This window comes from Anopheles stephensi, chromosome 2, assembly GCF_013141755.1.
Source record: "Anopheles stephensi strain Indian chromosome 2, UCI_ANSTEP_V1.0, whole genome shotgun sequence".
Taxonomy (NCBI): domain Eukaryota; kingdom Metazoa; phylum Arthropoda; class Insecta; order Diptera; family Culicidae; genus Anopheles; species Anopheles stephensi.
In genome coordinates this window covers 68840276-68862865 of record NC_050202.1, presented here as the reverse complement: position 1 = coordinate 68862865, position 22590 = coordinate 68840276, and the positions used below count along the sequence as shown (strand labels likewise).

General features: G+C 43.9%; 1 protein-coding gene across 3 annotated transcripts in view; it reads right to left on the bottom strand.

The window, feature by feature from the left end:
• The window catches only part of LOC118504509 (acetylcholine receptor subunit alpha-like 1), a 62363-nt gene extending 40301 nt beyond the window's left edge, over positions 1–22062 (bottom strand). For 2 of the 3 annotated variants that reach the window (XR_004905308.1, XM_036039039.1), the window contains exons 1-2: positions 21462–22062; positions 9920–11457 (exon numbers count right to left, since the gene is read on the bottom strand). The gene's annotated coding sequence lies outside the window, so the exon portion shown is untranslated. Of the gene's footprint in view, positions 1–9919; positions 11458–19664; positions 19899–21461 lie in introns of those variants that run through there. The other variant, XM_036039040.1, reaches the window with a different exon arrangement.
• Between the last annotated feature and the right edge of the window lie 528 nt (positions 22063–22590).

The following is a 22590-nucleotide window of genomic DNA, read 5'->3' as shown; positions in this document are numbered from 1 at the left end:
AAGATGAGATCCTGTTAGTCACTGGACCTTTCCTACGGGGTGAAGTGTCTAAGACAAAGTCAACTCGACGAAACCGGTAGTTTGCGATCGTTATCGTTCGTCTTGGAATTAATTGTTCTATTGAATTACATAATCTTTACGGTTGGGTTTTTTTCGGATACAAATCGATGTGCAAACGATACGATTACTGCTAACACTGATGAGAGCTGCACGGTGTTTAGCCTCAAAATTTAAGACGGTTTGACGTGAAACAAATTCTAAGAATGTGAAATGTAATGTTATTACAGCCAGCGCATATATTATCCTATTAGAATGTGCATTTGAAATTGGCTACCGGTGAATAATTAACGATCGCTGAACTACATGTTGCATTAGCTCACACTTAAAAGGCTTTTAAATTCCAGGAAAACTCGCTACTCCAAACAAACACACTTTTTTACGGAACCGCTCGAAATCGATACGCTGCAACACAGCGGATGGCGGGCGACTCCATCCATCCTGTTTGTGGTAAAGTGAAACATGTTGTGTATGCTCGGCTGGCTCTTTACCAACCGAGCCCGTATTGCAGACAAGCTGAGAGCAAGTGGGATAGAATGACAGTTTCGGTACAAAACTGGTGAGTGTTGCTCGGTACACGAGCAAGCAAGCAAGCAAACAAAAAAATCAATAAACATAAATATTAAATGAACGCTTTATTATTTTGCATGAACGCACCATTTTCTTTTTCGCGCCCACTCACGCCCACTCCGCAGCACCCGTTTGGGCGCAGTTTCTGCAGGGCGCGTGAACGAGTGGGACAGACCCAGTGAAGAAAAGCATCCACGAGCCACGAAACGAGCAACAGCCGCAGAACATACTTTCTTTACCAAACACCAACATGCATTTCCCGGCAGTGCCAACGTTCCCCACACGGTTGGATGCTTTAATCGCGAGAGGAAAATGGCGCGAGTAATCGGTGCAGAAAAAAAAACACTGGAGCTCTCCCCCCTTTCGTATGCTCTTTTGCTGATGCCACAGCATCGGCTCAGCCCGCAGGGAAATTCACTGCCAGTCAAAGTGCCGCCCGGGCCACGATCCCTTGATGGAAAATGGCGGGGCGGGAAAAACATGGAGCAAGACCAACCCGGTGCCGATGGGTTGTTTATCAGTCGGAGTGGCTGATACTGTGGAACCAAATAAACATCACTACATGTGAGAGACGGCTCAGGTGAACTTCTCGCTTACAATGCACAGCCTTTGGCGCCGAACCGGCCGAACCTGGGCGAACGAAACTGAGGAAGTCGAATATAAAAACAAGGCTCACATAACTCTCTACATAACTCTCTCTCACACACACGCTCTCTCTCTATCTATCTCTCTCTTTCTCTCCCTCTTTTGTCACTCTGAAGAACTCGACTACGATTGTGTGGCTTGATTTGCATAATAAATTATGCCACTTCTTCGGGGATGCTTTTGTTTGGTCTATTTTTCGTGCAGATATTTTACACCACAGGTAACTCGCACCGAACGCACGCATGCTGCATACTACCAGGCGCACTAATGGTGCTTATCCACTGGGTGGTTTCATGCTTTGTTTTTCATAATAAAACACACACACACACTCACCCACACACATGACCCGTTATCAGTGGCAGCGAATCTTATGCTCTACTTCGTCGCTACACATCGTCCTTCTGCCGTCATTGGGCGTAAGGGGTTATTGTTTATCTCACGTATGTAGCTCCATTGCTATGGCATCCTCACGGCACAGCGACTCATGCAGGTGGAGAGGAATATGACAGAAAAAAAAGGATAAAAATTGCCACCCACCTTGGGGTCCGGTGGGCAATGCTCCAGGCTCGTGCCTCTGATTATACTTTATTTATAGACATCCGCCGCTGCTAGGTGCAAGTTGAGCACTCGCGCATCAAGTCGATGCTGTATAAAATCTCGTTTACACAATGTATGACTGATGAAATTGAATAAGATAAATGGCTTAAAAATGTATCCATCTTACACAACACGGTGCAAAATTTCAATGATCTGGAGCGTGTCAGTTGACGTGACAGTGCAACGAATTATCTATGAAATTGAATTGAAATTTAAAGGCAATTTTAATTTAAAAAAAATGTATAGCTATTTCAACAATAATTCTTAAATAGAAAGTAAATTTAAGGTATTCCTTATTTGAAGAATTCTATGCTTCTTTATCGTCCTCTACCCTATACGCCACAAGGGTTCAGTATCCAATTATTTGACTGCAGCAGTTTGAATACATTTCTAAATTATACCAAGGCTTGCTAACGCCATTGGCTCCCCTGGAACGTGCCTATCGTTGCAACACAGACACTCAAGTCCTCCCAAAAGAGAGAGAGAGAGAGAGAGAGAGAGAGAGAGAGAAAAACAAACATTCTATTGCACTTTGTACGGAGACGATTTTCACCCAGGCAAGGAAATCTTCTTCAAATATATTATTATATTCCACAACCGAAACTGCCAGTTTGTCGGTTGGCATATGGTTCGACAATTCTAAAGCCCTTTCCAGTAGTATTTCGGACGTACTCCGAACCCCTTGATTGCTGCAAATTTCTTTCGTCCGTAGCCCGGCAGCTCGAGAAAACGATCGTCCCCGAACGGCGCGCACATATTTTACTGGCCCAAATATGCCGCATGCGAGAAGAGGAAGAAGTTTTTGCCGCAGAATGTTGACCACGGGCCAATGTGCCGTCCATTTTGTCTGGGCTCAACCCCGGTGCGCACACACAAAAGCACAAAGACACACACACGCGTGACGAATCCTCCTGTATCACAACATAAACGTGAGGTTTATAATCAAAAGGATGCGCGCTTTCATTTCCGACCCGTGCAAACTTTCTTCAGCCGTGTACCGTGTGCCTCGGCTGACTGTGACTGTGAGCACTTGCCGAGCTGGGAACCACTGAACCATTTGCATAACGAACGAGCCCCGATCGTGTAGTGGTAACGTTTCAATACCGAAGCTCCTTTCCCACCACTCGACGATTTTCTCAACAGATGAGACTCTCGGTCTCAGACAAACAAAGAGCCTGCCGGCGACTGCCTTACCTGCCGCTAGCGCTAAGGACTTCTCTTTGTGCGTATGTACGGTCCATGCTTTGCAGCCAGCCAACTGCAATTGCATAGAAAGTTGCACTAATTGAAACTGGCTCCCGGTGAAAGCGAGCCCAAATAAATCGCACTTCGCAAACAATGATTATTACCGGGCCCGGCATCATGTGATGTTTGCCCGAGCTACTGTTACTCATTGCGAAGCTGACCGAAACTTGTACTACAAATTACAGAGCGCCCACAGATAGTTCGAACCCGGGCAGACACAAAGTTTTCCCTACCGAGGGGAAATTGTCTCAGCTGCTGTGCAAGCTTTGCTTTGCCATCAAAACGATAGCTTTTCGTCTGAGCTAGTCTGCAGCACGTGAGCAGCGTCATGCTCACGCCCGTTTGGACTGCTGCTAGCCCTTCCCACGCGCTGCTGGGTCCATAAATCCCGATCCAGCGTTGGCCAGCGCAGTTGAACTAACTTAATGATTAATGATGATACTCCGCAAACCGCGCACCACGTCTGGGGGTGTCGCAGCAACATTCTTCCCAAAAACCCCAAAACCTTCACGGTAATCCTCGGACAGGAGAATGTCCGTTGGATATTTATGTGGCAACAGGACCCCACACTTCCCTCCCATCCCTCGTCCCACTCCACTCCGTTCCCCAAAACGTGACTGTATTGGCCAGCTTGGTGCAGGGAAAGGCTGAAAGAGGATTCCCTCTTTTGAGCCATATCGGTGTACGGTGCGTGCGTTTCACGCAAGCAAATTCATTAATTTTACTCCACTCGGTTGTCATTCATTGCGGTTCATCGTGGAGATTTATGTGTTCGGTCGAAAAGTCTGCCACCTCGTTGGTTGGCGCAAATTAAACGTCTGCAAGCCTTCCAAGAAACGATGCGTAGAGCGATCGTTTCATTATCGGTCTCAGGTTGAACGGTTTGCATGAATTAATGACATTAATCTTGACAAAAAGGCCTCTTCAAGAATTTAAGGAAATCAGTATGTCATAATACAATAAGGGTTGAACTTTTTCACATACGATACTGCAAGGTAAAATGGCCCTTTAAGTTTTAACACGTTTTACAGAACTTTTACATAAATAATATTGCCAGTTCCTTAAAGCAAGAACAATCTTCAACAAGTTCCTTCAAAGAAACAAAACGCAAAACAATCGCATCGAGCTGTGCACAACTTTTCTAAGTGCTTTCACAGATAAATCACTTGTAATCTGCTTCAAAAGCTTAAAGTTATCTAGTGACTAACTGCTCTGCTAGCCTGCCCGAACAAACGAACAAAGCCGGAAGTAATGATCAAGTCTTTGATTTATGAAACAATCTATCGCGCTTCCACGCCGCTTGCCGAGATAAGATTGTGTGATAAAATTCACACTCGTACATCTCAATTTGTTCCATTCCTTGGTGTGCACCACGCACGCCAAACGCCGGGGCCCTCCAACACCATCCGAGCGGACCAAAGCACAAACACGGAAGGGACCGCTGGGAAATTGCAACGAGATTTTCGACCGTCACCGGAAGCTGGCGTCGGATTTAGAGCGAGTTTCGAGCCGGGAAACGGTAAGATTGTGCGTAAATTAAATATGTATGATGCGGCGATAAATTTATCGATGGCGTGTGCGAGCGATGCCGCATTAAATGTGCCTGCAGCAGCGTGAGCCTTTGTGGCGCTCGGTGTCGGTGCCGATGGGCAATGCGATCGGCCGGATTTGTGAATCCGGTTATGCCATCGAACAGCACCCGCTCGTGCTGTCGTGAGATGTATTGCTGGCGGCCAAGCATGACCGGGCTTGCTTTTTTGTTCTGTTGCTATCAATTCACTTGATCATGCATCACTGCTAGTTTTAGCGCAAGTCAAATTATTTCAGCGTTTCACGCACAAATCCACCATTCACAATAGGTGCTGCACCATCATGGGATTATCATACGGTGTGATTTGGCTATCTCCCTGAAGAGCAACACTAATCGATGCCAAGGGTAGTGAATACTTATCGAACTCAATTTGTATTGTTGTGAAATCACGTTTGGTTTGATGCATGATCAAATAGATCTGTTGAATCCGAGAGAATTTTGATCGTTGAACCACTTAACAGACGGCTGATATTATTTTTTTTTTAGCAACCATTGAATTTTCTCCGATGCATTCCTTATTTAATTACGAAATGTACGACTAAATTTTAAAACTCGACAAACATATGTATTACGGTACAAGAACTAAAAGCTCTAAAACAAATATTATTGAAGCTTTATGAAGTAAAAACTATGAAACAGTAAAATAATTATAAAAAAAATCAATCAAACGATCCCAAATCACAAGACAACGAAAAACACCAGGCGCCTCCATTTGATTATCACAATCTTTATGGCCTACCATGCGCCTCCATCGTAGGGACATTTTTTTGACAAACAATTATGATGATATCTTGTCACTCAAAACTATTTCATTACTTCAGTTTATCGGCTAAACGCGGTAAACTTTGTGAAATATTAAACGTTTCATCAATATTGTATCAATATTTAATTTCTTTGTTATAACTTTCACATTCTCTACGGGTTTGATATTTTGCTTTTTCATAAATACAAATAAATTTAATATAGCCTTAGATTCATTTGACTTTTTAAACCATCCATATCAAAACGTTTACTAATTTTCCAACAAACACATAATTCGAAATATTCCTCCAACGCATTTCGGCCGTTAGCAGCAGCGCACAACGGGGCCATCCAGGAACGATAATAAAACATTTAGCTCGGTGGGAATTATTCACCTAAGGCCGGGCAAAGCACGAGCACAGATGGAAAATACTTATCATTTTTTTAGCAAGCAAAAAACACTCTCTCTATCTCTCTATCTCTCCCTCCCTCTCTATCGCTCAACAATGCAAAAGCCACAGGCATTATCCATGGAAGGATCTCCTTACGTTCAAAATTTATTGCATTTGATTATGTTAATGAGAATAAATTATTTTCATAATGATCCAGCACTGTAGATTTTGCATGACAAAACGACCGTTCGGCCGGAACAGTTCATCAAACAACGCACCAGCTGGTGAGCTTCAAATGAAATTGTTTCTACCAGTGTATCTGCTGTAAAAAGTCAGACCAAAGAGACATATGAAAAGCCGGCGTTACCTTTGTGTGTTCGAACAAGTCTATAAACAAAGAAATATGTGAAACTAAATCTTTCTGGTACAAAAAAGGTACTAAAGTGTAAAAAAGTTATAATACTGAATGGAAGGAACTGATCGTCCTTGAGTATATACCAATCAATTACATTCGAAAGCAATATCGTCCCAATTTATTCATGGATTAGCACACTCCACCATTTCACCACACCGAAGAACGCTAGGCTAATCATTGCGTTGATTCACTTCAGCACGAGCCACTGGCGACAATCATCGCAAGGATATAAATTTTCATCGTTCATCTGCTGAGGCCATTGCCACGTAGTAGCTGCTTCCCTTTTGGTTAAGGATGGATTGTCGAGAGCAGCGAGATTTACTTCACATTATCCATGTTTCTTTTGCCTTGAGGTTCAAATTTCGAATCACTTCATTTTTTTCGTTTGCTTCTCTTTTGACACTAAAGTTGGCGCCCAGTTGTCCATCGATTTCAACAAGCCATTTATGGGTCGAAGAGAACGAAACATACGAGATCGCATGGGAGAAAGAGAGTGCCAGAACGAGAGAGAAAAATAAACTAGAGAAAGAGAACGCAAGTGCGCTTTACGAACGAAGCGTCTCGTGGAAAAGCACTCTAATGAAGCTAAGGCTGAGGGTTCTCGATTGGGATTGGTATTGTACACAAAAACACATACACACACACACCAATGAAAGATAACAGAGCGAACAAAAGTTTCAATTCTGAGTGAGGTTGTTTCGGGCAGAATCGAAACTCAGCCTGTATCATTATGATAACCTTCGGCCCTACGAAATTGAGGAGGAAAATTTCACTCTCTCACACACAGCAGCAGCCATTCGGCGATGCCATAGTAAGCCCTTCGATGCCGTCGCTACTTCACTGAAATTCAGATGAGAAAAAAAAATCATTACATGATCGCATAAATAGCGCACTGCTTGGCAAGAATAGACGGACGTGTTCGGGCATAGCTTACGCCTAACACTGAGCTCCATTATCCATAGTAGAACCGTCTACGCCTCCCTCGAAGCTCGGGCTTCCTCTTCGTCCGCCTCATAAAGCATCTTTGGCCGTTCGGCAAGATAGCGTCAAAGTGTTTGTTCAAGCGATAATACGTTGGAACGATTTGCTTCGCCGACGAGAGCTAGAATGTACCGAACAACCACACCCATGGACGCAGTAACGAAGCGTTCATTAGCACTTGAACAGTACGCTTCCATGTGTGTACCGTTCAGAAGGGTACAGTCAAATGATAATGTGTGTGAGTGTGCATGTGAATCAAGATCAAAACTTCAAAAGATGAATCACAAATGACTTTAAATTGGCAGCCATAATGCAGCCGAGAAGCTTTACGGCTAATTAGGCAATGATGATTAAATAGCAGATTTTAACTTAATTAATTAATGTGGAGCTAAATATCGCTCTTCTATATAATTTAGAGCTTAAGATATTCAGCAAATACACTTAAGTTCCATAATGATTTCAGCAAATAAATGTGCAAGGGTTATCATAACATGATCTTTCTAGAGTTGTATAATGATTAAAGCAGTTTAAATGTAAATGGAAGTAAGGCCAATTATGAGAACAAGAAAGAGTAATTAATTGAAAGGTCAAATATAATTCTGACATAAATATTTCGCTTAATTGGGTGCAAATGTCAACTGATTAGATGTTTAAGCAACCCTTAATAATTCTATTGTGAATGACTCCTCTAAAAAGGCAGCAATCAAAATGAACACCCACCCCGGGAAAACCCCCCCCCCCCCAACAAATCAATAAAAGGCAAATTAAACTGAATGCTCGCGAATGAAGTAAAGACGGTTCCGGGACGAAGCAAAAGCCTGCTACAAAAAAAAATCAGGCGTTCCTAGAAGCCCAATCGCAGGCTAAAAATGATATCAAACTGTCGGTTTTGCATTTTGCTTCCATTTCGCACAGATTCATGAGCATGAAGGACATAATAAAATCAATTCGATAAGAAGCTTTTCTTCGAAACATTCACCATTAATTCAATACACGAGACAGGCATGTGGGAGGAACATAGATACACATGGACAAACCTGACTGCGTAATGGCCAATGGCGAGTACACAATGGGCGATACTGAATAACGAAGCAAGTAGAAAAAATCGGTCGATGCCGTACAAATGAAAGCCAAACGAGAAAAAAAGGACAGCATTGGCGATCTTTAGCGTTTGAATGTATTTTTTTTTAATGGAGATCGTTTTTCTATGACGAAAGAAGTATTGGAAGATAAAAGAGTATTTCAATTTATTGAATGCCACTGATACAACTCGCACGATATTGGAATACACCTATACAGCTACAGACTATCCTTTCAAGAATATTTTTTCAAATTGGGAAATTGTTTTCATAGACAGAAGCAAGGAAATATGTTAAAATAGTTTTACGGAAAATAACATAACCAAATTAAGTTAAAATGTAATATTCCAAAAACTGACCGGAAGACATTGCTTGGGATTACAAGAAAACATCATTCTTCATGTGCCCAACTTCTGTGGCATTTAAACTGTTCTCGGCCAGTTAATGACTTAAAGCCATTCGGTCATCTTAGCCTACCGGTAGACATGCGGCAAACGAGAACAAAGCGCTCTGAGGATTATATTTTGTTTTATTGTTTTCGTACAACCGAAACCATAATGTTTGGCTGATGCAAGACGTGTACAGCGCCACGCGAAGGCTTATCTTTTTTCGCTCTGGTTAGTTGGGCAGCTTAGCCAACAGATCTTGGTGGATCTGGTTTTATTAATGATGGCATAGATTTGATCTCGGAAATTGAATCAGAAGACGAATTACGATTTAACGAGATGTTTCCTAGTTGGCAGAGTTTTTTTTGTGAGCTTGCTTTGGAATTATTTATTACTTGGAAGCATTGCTTGTACTACGGAATGAAGTACAGTGTATATCATTCGAAACTTTTCTCACAATAGATACAAAAGAAAACTTATTTTTTTGGATTTCTGTATGCAAAGATACAGTTTGGCAAAGGTTATGAAAAAAATTTGGAGATATTTCCATTCCTACAATTAATGTATTGCAGTCAAGCACCAAGATGATAACGAAGCAAGAAGAAAACAATTTTGAAACTGTCTGCACTTGTGCACTTTCGTCCGTAGAGTGCTCTTCGCCCCACATACCACCCACTCGGAAAGCCTATTTTTACTTGATTTCAAGTGGTAGAACTTGACCTAGGAATTTAGATTGCAAAACTCAACCGTTGCCAAAGGCACTCTCCGGCATTGCGATGCGTATTTGCACGGGAGAAAATGTTTGCACCATGAACCGGACTAGCCGCAGCAGTGTCGTACCAAAAACATCCTGAGGAGGCCTGTGGCGCCGGGAAAAAGGTAGATCTGAAACACAAACTCGCAGAGTGTAGGCAATGGCGACCCAGGACCCGTACGGACGAAACATATTAGTTGCCTTGGGCTACTCAAAAACTATGTTCCGAAAGATAGAAGAAGCTAACACAACTTGGCTCGGACTTGGTGGAGTGTAGTTTACCGTGGCCAAAGGAATCTAGCCAAGTCCACCCTCACTCTCGCGCGCGCCTTATGGCCAAAACCCTTGGTCGCCATCATTTATATTCATTTAAGAAAATCCTTGCTAAGGTTACCTATCTGTCTGTCTGCTGGAAGAAAAACCTGTTTTATGCGAAAAGCATACATTTAAGCGCAGTGGTACTTACGGTCGATCCGCAAACCGGTGCATCGCCTGCAGCTGGCAGCCTAGCGCCTATGCGGAGCCTCCTTCTTAAGGAAGGCGGCACCTTTGGCACCTTCGTTGAATGGCGCCGTTCTCAGAGCCGTCGCGTCAAAGCGTGTCTGCAAACGAATCGATGCACTGAGGCGAACCACCAAGAAACACACACGCGGTCAACACCAGTGAGTGAGCGGTGGAACAGGCCTTTGTAGCGGGATTGTTGTGTAATCTCTACCGAGCCGATTTCGAGACAATGGCGGACTTTCCCGAATCACGAGCACACACTCACACCAAAGCGCTGTTCGCAAATGCTTCTGGACAGATAGACGCACATACACACACTCACTCTGATACGTTTCAGATGGACGATTTCGGACGATATTCCGCGGCGGTTGTGGGTAACTATGACGAGACTGACACGCAATGACAGCAGCAATTAATGGCAATGAAAATGGCTGCTAGTTATTACACTTCAAGCACTTTCACCGCCACCGCGTTTGTGGGTAGTTGACGTTTGCCTGTAATCCTTGCGTGATCCATCGGCCCCACCACCAACGATCGGGAAGAATTTGTTAGCGAAAGAATGCACACGGAAACACACACACACCGATGACATATGAACACTCACAATGCACAGATACAAACAACGACCATCGACGGTGGAACGGCGATCGGGATCGGGCACAACAGGTCGTGGTGATTGTTTGGGAACAACTGTTGGACTTGTTGACACAGATCGAACGTGACACTCACAATGAGATTATTTTACTTTTCGTTATTATTTTAAACATTATGGTAATAATATTCATATGTTTGCAATTACCTACCAACCGGTTGTTAGTATCAATTCCTTGTTTAACGAATCAATTTCTTCTTGCGCGTGCTTTCCTACACACTGCCATTCAATTCGGAAACGATTTAGTAGGAAATTTGTGTTTTTGACGAAAAGCGATATTTGGAATTTTCATGCTAGTTTAGTAAATTATTCACTACGCAAGCAGCCTCCGTCGTTGTGCACGGAGTACGTTCGCGTTGGGCATTGCTCTTTTCGTGAGCAATTTGGCTGCTTACTTTGCCTAGCGTCGAACAGCACCAACTCTGCTATCCCTCAACACTGCTACTGACGGTTGCACTAAAACACTGCCTAGGACTGTCACTTCCATGCAATGCATCGTCGATCCACCACATGAGTGCTGGATGGCAAGCGCATTCTTTAACGGTGGCCACTCCAATCGTCTCTATTTCTCACCTCGAAGGAATGCAGTATTTTTTTGCCGGTAGCTGCTGCTTTGCCATGCCCAAGCAAAGTTTTTTTGATGTGTTTTCGATACCGGTGACAGATATCGGATGGTGGGTGAAAATTATCGCTTGCTCTCCCGAAAACTATCCCACTATTTGGTATGCTTAGGAGGATGATGGTCGACTCGATTTAAACACAAAATTGGACTCCATCCCCGAACCAATCCGGCTGTCGAACGAATGAAGATAGAAAGTGCCTTGATTTACGTTCCAATTGACTATTATCTGCAAAGAAAAACAAAATTAAAAAGAAATCTGATTAAGAAAAATTTAACAACAATTTTTAGATTATTTTAGAGCTTATTTATTTGTTAGTGGTAACTTAATGTTCATGCCACCCAAAGAATGCTCTCATTTAATTTTGTGCTTTATTATTCTCTTCAGATTACAAGAACATCAAGTGTAGCTAACTCTTTTAATGCTCCTTTTATTCTTTGAATAAGCTAGTACTCGCATATATGTGTTAACGATTGTAGCTGGTTTGTCAGTGCTTCGTACTGGGTTAGCTACAGCTAAAGTGTTAAAAATCCTGATGTACAAAAAAAGGGTAAACATTTATTGAATAGATAGCAGTTTCAAGCTCCATTTGAAGATTGAAATCATATTTATTTGTTTTATTCCTGTTTGCGCCTAATTTGTAGGCAATCCGCAACCCATTCCCGAAGGCGGTCTCGGTTGAATTATACATATGAATTATTATGAGTAAATTTAGGACTAGGCTTTAGAATATGAAGAAACTCACACAAAAAAGAATAATCAAGCAGTACACACGTTTTCTTCCAACAGCTCTTGAGAAAAAATTGATAGAATCCTCCGCGACTCAACAATTCCTTTTTCCGTAGACAGAGCTTAAATTCAATGAATTCAAAAATCCAACAAATCAAAACACTTCATCATTTAATAGCATGAGTGGGGCTAATTAAAATGATTGGGCTTTTTTGAGCATAACAACACAAACAGATTAACGCTTTGAGGTATTTTTGCTGAATATACCACACACAAACGTGTTATTATACTTTTGACACCTAACTGTTTACACGAAACCCAAATCTGACGTTACTTTTTCTTTTAAATAATCACCTACGTTCATACTTATTTGGAACGATTTATAATTATCGCTAACCTAAACCCTAAGCCATTATGGACTCAGCACAGTCTATACCACAGCTTCATCCCCATTATGCTGACGACACTCACGAACGGGTGTCATTATCGTACAAAATAATCCTCCCTAATCCAGCACTACCGGTAGAAACACATTGGAACCCAATCGATCCACAACGGGTCAGCCTTCTGCCAGCCCAAACTTCTACTCCATCTCCATCGGGCCCCGGTACCCGATGGTGACGATGGCAATATTTTGCTTTGGAAATAATCCGTAAAAACTACAATTCCATATCGTCATCCCGAGTGAGGTTGGCAGCCCTGAGCCGACCTACACGTTGCGGTTGAACAAACGCGGAAAAAGCTAACCGAGCCAATAGCTTACCGCCCCTACCTTAGGCATCTCGACAATGTCCCATCGTACAGCAATGGTCAGTGAGTGGGTCTCAGCCTGGCGATTGTTCGGACAGTGACGATTATGTATAAAGCATGTTTACATTACCTTACACCGTCCCTGTTATCAGCTCGGACGTTTGTTCGCATAAATTGAGCCCACAAAAAATGGGGAGCACCATGGTTCTAAGCAAGTGTAGCAAAATATGCATAACTAATCGCCGGAGAAAGGGAATTTCATTGTGAGCTTTTCCGCTTGTTTTGCTTTGTTTTTAGCGACGCTGGAGCATACTTTTCGAATCAATTTCTATTTGAATCGCGAAAAGCAAAACGACCATCTGTCTAACGACATACTGTATTTGGTTCATTTGCAATCCATTGCTGGGGCTGTTGATTATGATGATGATGATCGCGTGAAACCCTTCCGTGTAGTGTTCGTGCACAAGCAAGAGTAGCAGCTGTCACACGTAATCACATTGCCATCCCACGCCTGGTTCGATTGGATTAGATGACGGCGAAAGAAAAGCACCACACTCAATTCAAAGCTTTTGCCGAAAATCAACTCCAATCGGCCCGATGTACAACAAGCCCAACCAGGCTAGTGCGATGCTATTTCAACCTTTCAAGGGCTGTCGCACGCATACCAGCGTGCACTGGGAAACTCGATCCTTACAAATCGGCGAAAAAATGTCGTATCGTATCATTATCATTCCGCAGGGCGGTGAAAATCAAAACGCTGTTGAGGTAGTACGGGCAACGTTGCGTTTGCGCTTTTGGAGGTGAACATTTGGGAGTGTGCTTGCCACATATCCGTCCGCAAGCAAACACCCCCGCTCGTTCTATTTGCCATCCCACGGCCAGAACAGTTGTTCGAGTTCCGGCGCGCTACCAAGGCTCCACAATTCGTGCCTGTGCGTTACCACAAACATTCCCAGAAGAAAGCAAGAGAAAAAAATACACGATGTCGGTTCCCCATCCCAGTCGCATATCGCTGACGGGACAAGCATACATGTTTATTTTAACGAGCTCTATCATTTGTAGCGAATGCCTGCATACTATCAACCGGGAAAACACAAGGGAAGATGTTGATTTTAGCTTCTTGTTTTTCCCCGCTTCTGTTCCTCGGTTTGTTGCACTGGCTGTCCCGCATCATGGTTTCACTTATTAAGAACAAAACAATAGCACTCCCTTCGCGGCCAGAATAAGGGGTTTGGATTTTCACACGAAAATCCACCCTCCCTTCAAGATTCGCAGCTTAAGATCAAGTAACTGAGGTGGTGGTGGGATGGTTTGTTTTTTTTTCTAGTTAGATTGTTCTTGCGTACTTTGCTGGTTCGGTTCGCTGCTTCCATAAAGGGGAAATTATTTGTCTTTTTTTGTGTGAGTGTGTGTGTGTGTCAATGCGTGTGTTTTTCTTTTCTGTCTTTCACCTAATTTGAATAGTCATATCATGTACGGTGACAAAAGCTTCCTCTTTCGTATTTACGTTAAAAGTTTCTTCCCAACTCAAGAAGAACTGTTGTTTGGTTGGCGATTTTTTTGTTTTGTTCACGTGAGTTAACGAAACCAGCAACGAAACAGCAACAAATATGCTCAAAAATTCGTACCACAAGAAAAAAAGGCATACATATGCGCTCACCAACACAACCGGTCCATGCCGGTTCGGTACCGGAAGAAGAGACTTTTTCCTCGCTATTAACATAACAAAAAGTGAAACAAAATAACCACCCTTGGCTGTGTATATACATGGGCGAAAAGTGGCGAACGGCTGCAATATATAGAACGGAAATTCGAACACTCTCTTTATCGTCACGCTTTGGCTGTATAGTAACACAGCAGCACAAACCGCCGCTTCTTACACTCTTTCCAACGCTGGATGCGCTGATGACGGCGTTCAGGAAACGATGGGAGGACACACACACACACACACACACACACACACACACACACACACAAAACCGCCCCTCCAGAAAGCATTACGGCAAACGATAAGGAAAACTTGATTATCGCTACCCGTGGCATGAAATTTTTAAGCGCGTACGCGGATGCTGCTATGCCGTTCGGCGCTGGAGATTGACCAAGTGTTCGATGGAAGCCGTACCGGGTTTGTACTCGCGCGCGCCGCGTCAGGAAGGTGGAAGCTCATCTCGCCACAAAGTTTCGCAAGCAATTGTAAATTACTTCAAACTTTCAAATGTACTTATTTTCGGTTGGCTTTTCCTCCAATGCCAAAACAATGTGCGTTTTTTTTTTGTTCTTTCGTTGGCGCAAACAAACCGACATAAGCCGAAGCAGATCACATTTTAACAAAAACCTCCCGGACGCTTACTTCGGTAAGCTGAGCGATATCATGTTGAAAGCATTGGTTGGAAGTTTATGATTGCATTTGTGCACGACAGAGATGCCGTTTCCTTGTATTTTTGCATCCTCTCCAAGGTTCATCCAACGGTTTGAATAAATGGAACTCTATCTATTGTAATTTATTTATTGCTGATGGTCTTTCGATATTGGTAAAACAAATATTAAAAGAATATCAAAATTTTACATACTATTAACGATTTAATGAAGACTTTTCAATATGATAACCAAATAATGTAGTGTTGCAGCTCATTTTGAAATGATAAAAGCAATTGACTGATTGTCCAGCTACAGTTACAATCAAGTCACAGAAAGCCAGAGATAGCAGGCCAAAATCTTAAGGGATTGAAGTACCAAGGAACTAAAAAGAAGAGAAAACCTATCGATTTGCACCTAGAGATGGTCTTCCAAGGCTTGTTGGTGGAACTTTCGAAAATTATATTTTATAAGTAAATCCTGATCCTGGCATACTACTGGCAATATACACATCTTTCGGGACCAAGACCCACTATTCCCTCTACCACTACGAATCTTCTGGGATTTTATTCTAAGAGTAAATCCTAACCCTGGTATACTGCTACTGACAAACTGATGTTTGGTTTAAGTCCCACCTATGTAGCAGAAGCCTACAAAAGATCGACCTGCTGGCACAAAACACCAAATATTCCGGTGAATTTTTAACGTAGTATGTCCGCAAGGCAAATGGAGGAGCTGTATGTTGATCGCCCCAGGTAGAGTGAATTAGACTGACCAGACTCTGGTGCGCTGGTCATGTCATGAAAATGTCACTTGACGACCCAGCCCATAGCTTATTTTAGGGCGTCCACATTGACCCGGAAGAAGTGGTAGGTCTAAGATAAGATAAAGTGATGACGTTCATTCGTTCGTCAGAAATAATCGTGAATGCTGGCACACGACCATCTGCTGCGGTACGGTGGATGCCTGCAGTAGGCTAAGTGTATGAATACTCTGAAAAAATTTAATTACATTTTCAATTATAACAAAGCGAGCTAAAGTAATCTTTTTTTTAATTCATCTCCTTTCACTCTACTGTACAAACATGCGCTGATTAAATGATGGCGATTAGTTAATGCCCCACATATGTATACTCTCTCCCTTTTAAACCGGGATTGCAAAACTGACAGCGACGTATCGCCCTACTTTCAGACTGCGGAGCACCATCAAACCCTCAGCCACACATCAATATAATCACTATCAAGATCGTTCAGTAGCGTAGCGCATGCAAAAAAGGCACTCCCCCGTTCAAGATTGTTCGTTTTGCTCCTGCTCTACACTACTGCTATCGTTATCCCGCGTTCGTCATGTGCCAAAGTGCAATGCACCAAAACGGGGCAAAAAAAGGAGAGAGAGAGAAAAAAAAACAACAACCGCACGCTGGCACACGATGCATCCGGGGCGAACGAAAGAGGACGAATCACATCGCTGGCCCATTCTAAACCTTTTCACCCTGCTGGAGCACCCACTTGATATCCAGTTGCCGGTCTCTTGTCTGCTCAAAATGAGTGAAATTAAATTATACACTTGTCCATGCAGCCATGCAGCGAAGGCGCCGTCCGCCTTTTTTCCGTGGCTTTTCTTGCGCTCTCGACTGTTCGACGTTCCGTTTTGGCCGTCGTTTCGACACTGGGCAGCTGGGCGAGATGCTTCCCACGCTGAAAGTCGATCAATCATCGAGGGGATATTATGTTATCGAGAATCCCCGGAGCGTATGAAAACGATACTCATCGGAAAGGTTGGAGGTTGGTGGGCGGTTTCGAGGAGACACAGGAGGAAAAAATCAACATTATTTCATGTAACTTCATGATGTGAAAATAAATGGCTTGAGCAGTGATAGGAAGCGAACGAATTTAAAACTTCAAACCACAGCTTATTGCAAATCGGGTTTGAGCTAATGGGATTCTTTCCATCTAGTTGTACATGTAATTTAACGATTTTCTTCTTCATACTCGAAAGACAGCACGCAGCAAACCCCATAAACAGCTATAATTTATTTGAAAAAAAAAAAACAACACAACTAGTGCAGCTTTTGGAATCGCCTCAACGTTGAAGTCTATAATGATGGTGCGCAAAAGGAAAAACCCGACACTCACGCACCCTTGGCATCAAGTTTAATTTGAAGATCGCTTCGCTCGTCTTAAAACACAGTACAACCTACATCATCACCATCACCACCACCATCCCAACCACACCTAACAGTGCGGAACAATCCGCGAACCACGATAAAAATGATCGTTTTATTGAACTTCCCACTTTTGCTCAGGCCGCTTGCCGCTGAGACACTTTTAATATCCAACCTCGTGACCGAGTTGCAAACAAAGCTATCTCAAAAAACGCCGACTATTGTCGGTGTGTCAGTACCAACGCGGAGGAAAAACTTTTCTCCCTTCCGTGCCTAATAGGCTGGCTGGGGTGCGTTTTTGCTCAGTCTATTTGAATCGTTTCTGCATTTTACTGCTACAATTTCGCTTCGCTGCTTTTACCCTGGGTCGAAAGTGCGGCAGAGGCAACAGCTCGTGCAACATAAACAACTTTATTTACCTACGTTCGTTAGCAGAGACTTGAAGGACAGGTGGGTGAATTCGAGGTGTTGCTGGGTTCCCCGTGCTTTACAAAATGTTTTTAATTATTAATTTACTGCAAACATTCAGCGAAGTCAAAGTAATCCATTCACTCTTTAAAGTTGTTTCCTGCTGCGCTGCGTGCAATGGTTGCCTTCCGTCCCGGTTTTGTACGTGTGTGCGTGTGTTTTTGTCGGGAATGGCAAACGGCCATCATTATCCTCACCGTTTGCCATCGCCCTCATTATGACGCGTTGATGTACAGCGTCGTTATCATCAAAAGTACAGCGATTTATCATCAGGCAAACGCACCACCACCACTGAATCGCAAAACGAATCGGCGTTCCACGTTCCCGAGAAAACCCGTTTCGTATTCGCATCCTGCACGATGATTTGTTTCAAGCAAGTGCAACGGACGTGATTAGAGCAATTGCCAGGACCCGTAGCCGTCAACGCCGCGTGTTGCAGAACCATCATCATTATGCACCGCCAGCCTGCCAGTTGTTTGAGTTTTATGCACTCGGGTGAATCGAATGGGCCCACCGCCGTTCGCTGGATGCTTCAAGCTGATTAGTGAAGTTAGCAGCGAGACCATCCTTGGAGGTAAGCCGGTGCAGCACGAAACTCATCAAGCTTTTCGGTACGGCCATCGCAACCGGCAGCTTACAACCGGTGCTGTGTCACGGGGTTTTCTCAATCAACGAATTTTAACGACTCACGGCAGAACGGTGCCCAGAGTCCAGAATGGGACACATGTTTTGGGCTAACGATCCGACCCTTACCATAGCGGAATGAGAAATTTAAGTTCCGTCACCTGAATAGTTTAATTGCATTTACTTTCGACTGATCCAAAATGATTATTGAGCAATCATTAAAACTTCTACCAGCATTATAAAATTAAGGAATTTACAAGAAACGCATCACGACTTCAGTATCAATTATTGGAGGGAATTATTACAGAATCCAAGCGATTCCTTTCAAAATCTGAAATCTCCTCCCAAGTGCAGCAAAACTCAAAGAGCAACCCTTTACGGGAAGAACAGCAACCCCGTCCGATTCAACGGCAAAGATGTCAAGCTGTCATTTGAATCAACACTCACCACATCATAAGCATGCTGCTGCTGCTGCAAAACTGACAACACTGTGCACTGTATGAAACGGTGCATACATTACAGCTTGTCGTAAGATCAAAGCGTCAGGTCAACGATGCACCACTAACAATAAACAAACGTCTCAACGTCTTCCTTCTTGACATGAGCTCTGAACTGACTGAACTAGCTCAGTAGCTTCAGGTCTAACGCACCGAAAGCTCACCACCCGTTAACAGGTTGCAAAATGACCTGATCGCTCACGCTACGCTCAAACTGAGCTGGAGATGGTTGTGAAATGGATTAATTTCATTACCAAACAGTGAAGGTATACAGAGGTTTCTTTAGGACGAATGTAAGCCCAACATCGCTGACAGGTGGAACGAGCATTCAGAAAGCGTATAGTTCAAAGTCCTGAGTTGACGATGTGCTCGTCCGTCCATTTGGTCCTTTACTATTTTAAAATTGTATAAATCAAAACGTCACATCATGCTTTGAAGTTTAACGTCAGGCCTTGAAACCTACGCTATTCTAGGAAAAATTTATTATCTCACTGAATAAGCGAACTTTCATACGAGTTTAACTATTCCGTACTGAAAATGGTGTGCATGATACAATCAAACCATGGATTAAAGGTTTATCAAAATGTTGTATGTCGATCACTTTCCATGATAAAACCATAAACAATACACACACATAGATTTAGGTTTCTTTTCGCTACTGAAGTTATGATACATCAATCGCACAAAGTCTTTGTATGAGTTTGCCATTTTTGCACTCCAGCACTAATGCTTTTCAATGTTGGTGTTCCTTGTAACGTATCAAATCTAAACAGATCAAAGTCCACGTGATGACGGCACTTTACCATCGAGTTCATCTAGCCAGTTTTTTTTTTGCAATAAATACCAACCCAATCCATTCACGTGACAATGTGTTTCGTTTGTGCCATGGGAATAACTTTCTCCTGGTGTCTCTTTCACTTGCAATTTCACCTCAACGCATACTGCGCTTTCGCCCGCTAGCAACCATCACAAAGAATACTGCCGTTATCGTGGCCCACTTTCCTTCATCGCACCAGAAAGTGTCGGATCATAATAGACAAGCTCACTCGTCGGGCAGGTCCTCACCACGGCAACTTATTTACCATCACCACCACCAACACCGCCATCACCCTGCCAGAACAGTGACTAAATTACGAAAGTCCCGTAAAACACACCGTGACCTAAACTATGACCTCTCCCCATACTATCGGATGAAACCGTTAGCCCAGTTCGTTGTCGGTCCTAACGACCCGGCCCTATATTACTACTGCTAGCTCGATTCGGTAGCCCAATTGAGCTTCGCTTTGCCCTAGCGATGACGTGGATTGCAGCTGGCACGTCACCGATTTGACACTGAGACGCGTTTACACTAGCAGCAGCAGAAGCAGCAACATCACCATGCCCTGTCGTATCCTTTTTGGGTGCACCAACACAAACACAACCACAACACATTCGCACAGAAGCATACACACACACACACACACACACACACACACACACACACACACACACACACACACACACACACACATTTGCCGACCCGCCCGGACACGTGCACGTCATACGCTGCCTTGCTTACTAGCAGTGGAGATTCACAAAAAACGGGATGCACACAGCGACGAAGAAACAGTGATTTTGTGGCCCTAAACTGAAGAACTCATGCGTGAGGTTTGCACACGTTCGCTCACAAACACTTGGAAAATGGGCCAGCTATTTAGTGTGCATGGTTATCACGGACGCCCTGATAGGGTGGAGATTTTTCCGAATTTCATGTTACAAACACCTCGTCTAAGAGTACATTGCTAAAACACCAAATGGGAAACGCAACGATCTACACACATTTCTTGTAACAGCCTACAGGGTACGTACGTACGAGTTTGTTGCATTCATGCCTCTGACGCATACGACCACACACGAAAAGTTCCACCCCGAAAACAGCAACTGCTGTAAATATCAGTCCCTCTCAGGCAGCTTTACTTGCCTGACTCACACGGTAGCACGTTAAATCTCCGAGTTGGATTCTTCATATTATCATACTTTTTCCCCAAAATCACTTTTTTTATCTGTCCGGAGTAAGTAACGGAATTTTCCCAGCGGAAAAGGTTTGGCCGTTTTTCGGCCACGCAAAATCGCAAAAACTCACACAAAAAAATGCTCTCCGCTCCTACTTTACTCCCCCGTGCTGCCCCAGGCCTTCACAGCCATACACCGATACATACAGGTCACGCACAAACACATATACACGTTCACACACGTACGCACACACACACATACACACACACAGATTCGCTTGCTTTCTCTTTTCTTCTCACACCGTTGCTCTCACAGGGCGCATCAGTGTACTTCTCGTTCGAGCTTTATTCCGATTCGTGTCTCTCTGTTGTTGCTGTTCTGGGAACGGGTGACAACGGCGATGATGATGATGATGATGATGATGGTGCTGATGCTGCTACTGCTGCTGACAATGACAACTTTGACCGAAAAGGAAGATTGCTGCAGGAATCACCGTGGGTCTTATTGTTCCTGGGAAGGCCAATACATGCGTGACCTCTGAACCAACTCTCGAGATACACTCCCGAGGAAAGGCCCAAAATACACACACATACACACGCACGCGGCCAGGATCGTCAATCTGGTGGATCCAACATTTGTTGAGATTATCTTACCAAGGAAAGTTGCACCGCTACTACTGCTGCTGCTGCTGCCGTCGTTTTACCAGATGCTACTTAACTCTGCTTCAACTAGTGCAAGCATTTCTACTTGTGCAAAGGTTGTTTGCGGCTACTACTAATGATACTGTTGGTGCTACTGCTGCTGTTATTTTCTACTAATCGCCACCACTTGCTACCGGACGCCCAACTGACACGATGGGACTACAAAACGGTTGCACAGACGACCACCGCACACGACACGCCGTTGACCGTGTTCTGCAGCGCTAGCCGTGCGGTATCGTTTCGAGGGCGTTTTCCGTTACGGCGTTGCTTTCTCCCTGTGGCCCGTAACTAAAACTTCCGTCCACGCAATGCCTGACTTTTTTTGCCCCCTTTGCCAACACTTCCGAAACCGGACCAACAAACAATCTTCCAGCCTGCCAGCCGTGCCGTGCTTTTCGAAACTTCGTTTGCGTACGTCGCGCGTGGCGCTTGCTGTCGCGTGCAGAGCGTTGCAGTTAAATTTTGGGTTAACAAAAATTATCTAATATTGACAACAAATCGCAATCGGTAACAAACGGTCGAGGCGATTTCATCAATCCGCGGGCTCAAAGGCAACTGGAGATGGCTGAGAAAAGATCAGTGGCTGCGCAACTGCGCAGGTCTGCAGCGGTTCGACGCGCAGCAAGCCGTCTCCATCATCCCCGACCACGCGGGACCAAACAGCGTTCGGGTTTCGGCGTTCGGGCAGATGACGTCCTAGCTCACTCGCACCGCTCACCGCAAACAGGGTGAGGTTCCTTAGGATGCTGGTGCCATCTCATCCGTATCTTACGCTCACAAACGCCGAGAGCAGACCAGCTCCCACGAGAGCGTGAGCATCCTGTTCTGCTCCTATTTCACCGTGAAAGAGAGCACCTTTGCATGTTTTTTTTTTTCTTTTGGAAGAAGAAAGAGTGTACAACTCGTCTCACAGCATTCTTTTTGTCAACGGCGAGTCCTTACTGCTGTATTTGAACTAGCCATTTTTTCGAGTCTCTTCCCGCAGCTCAACTCACAGTGACACACCTTCTCACGACGGCTCTCGTCGGCAGCATCTCGCTCACGGACGTCCGCTCACGCTCACCCAAAGTTCTACAAAAGG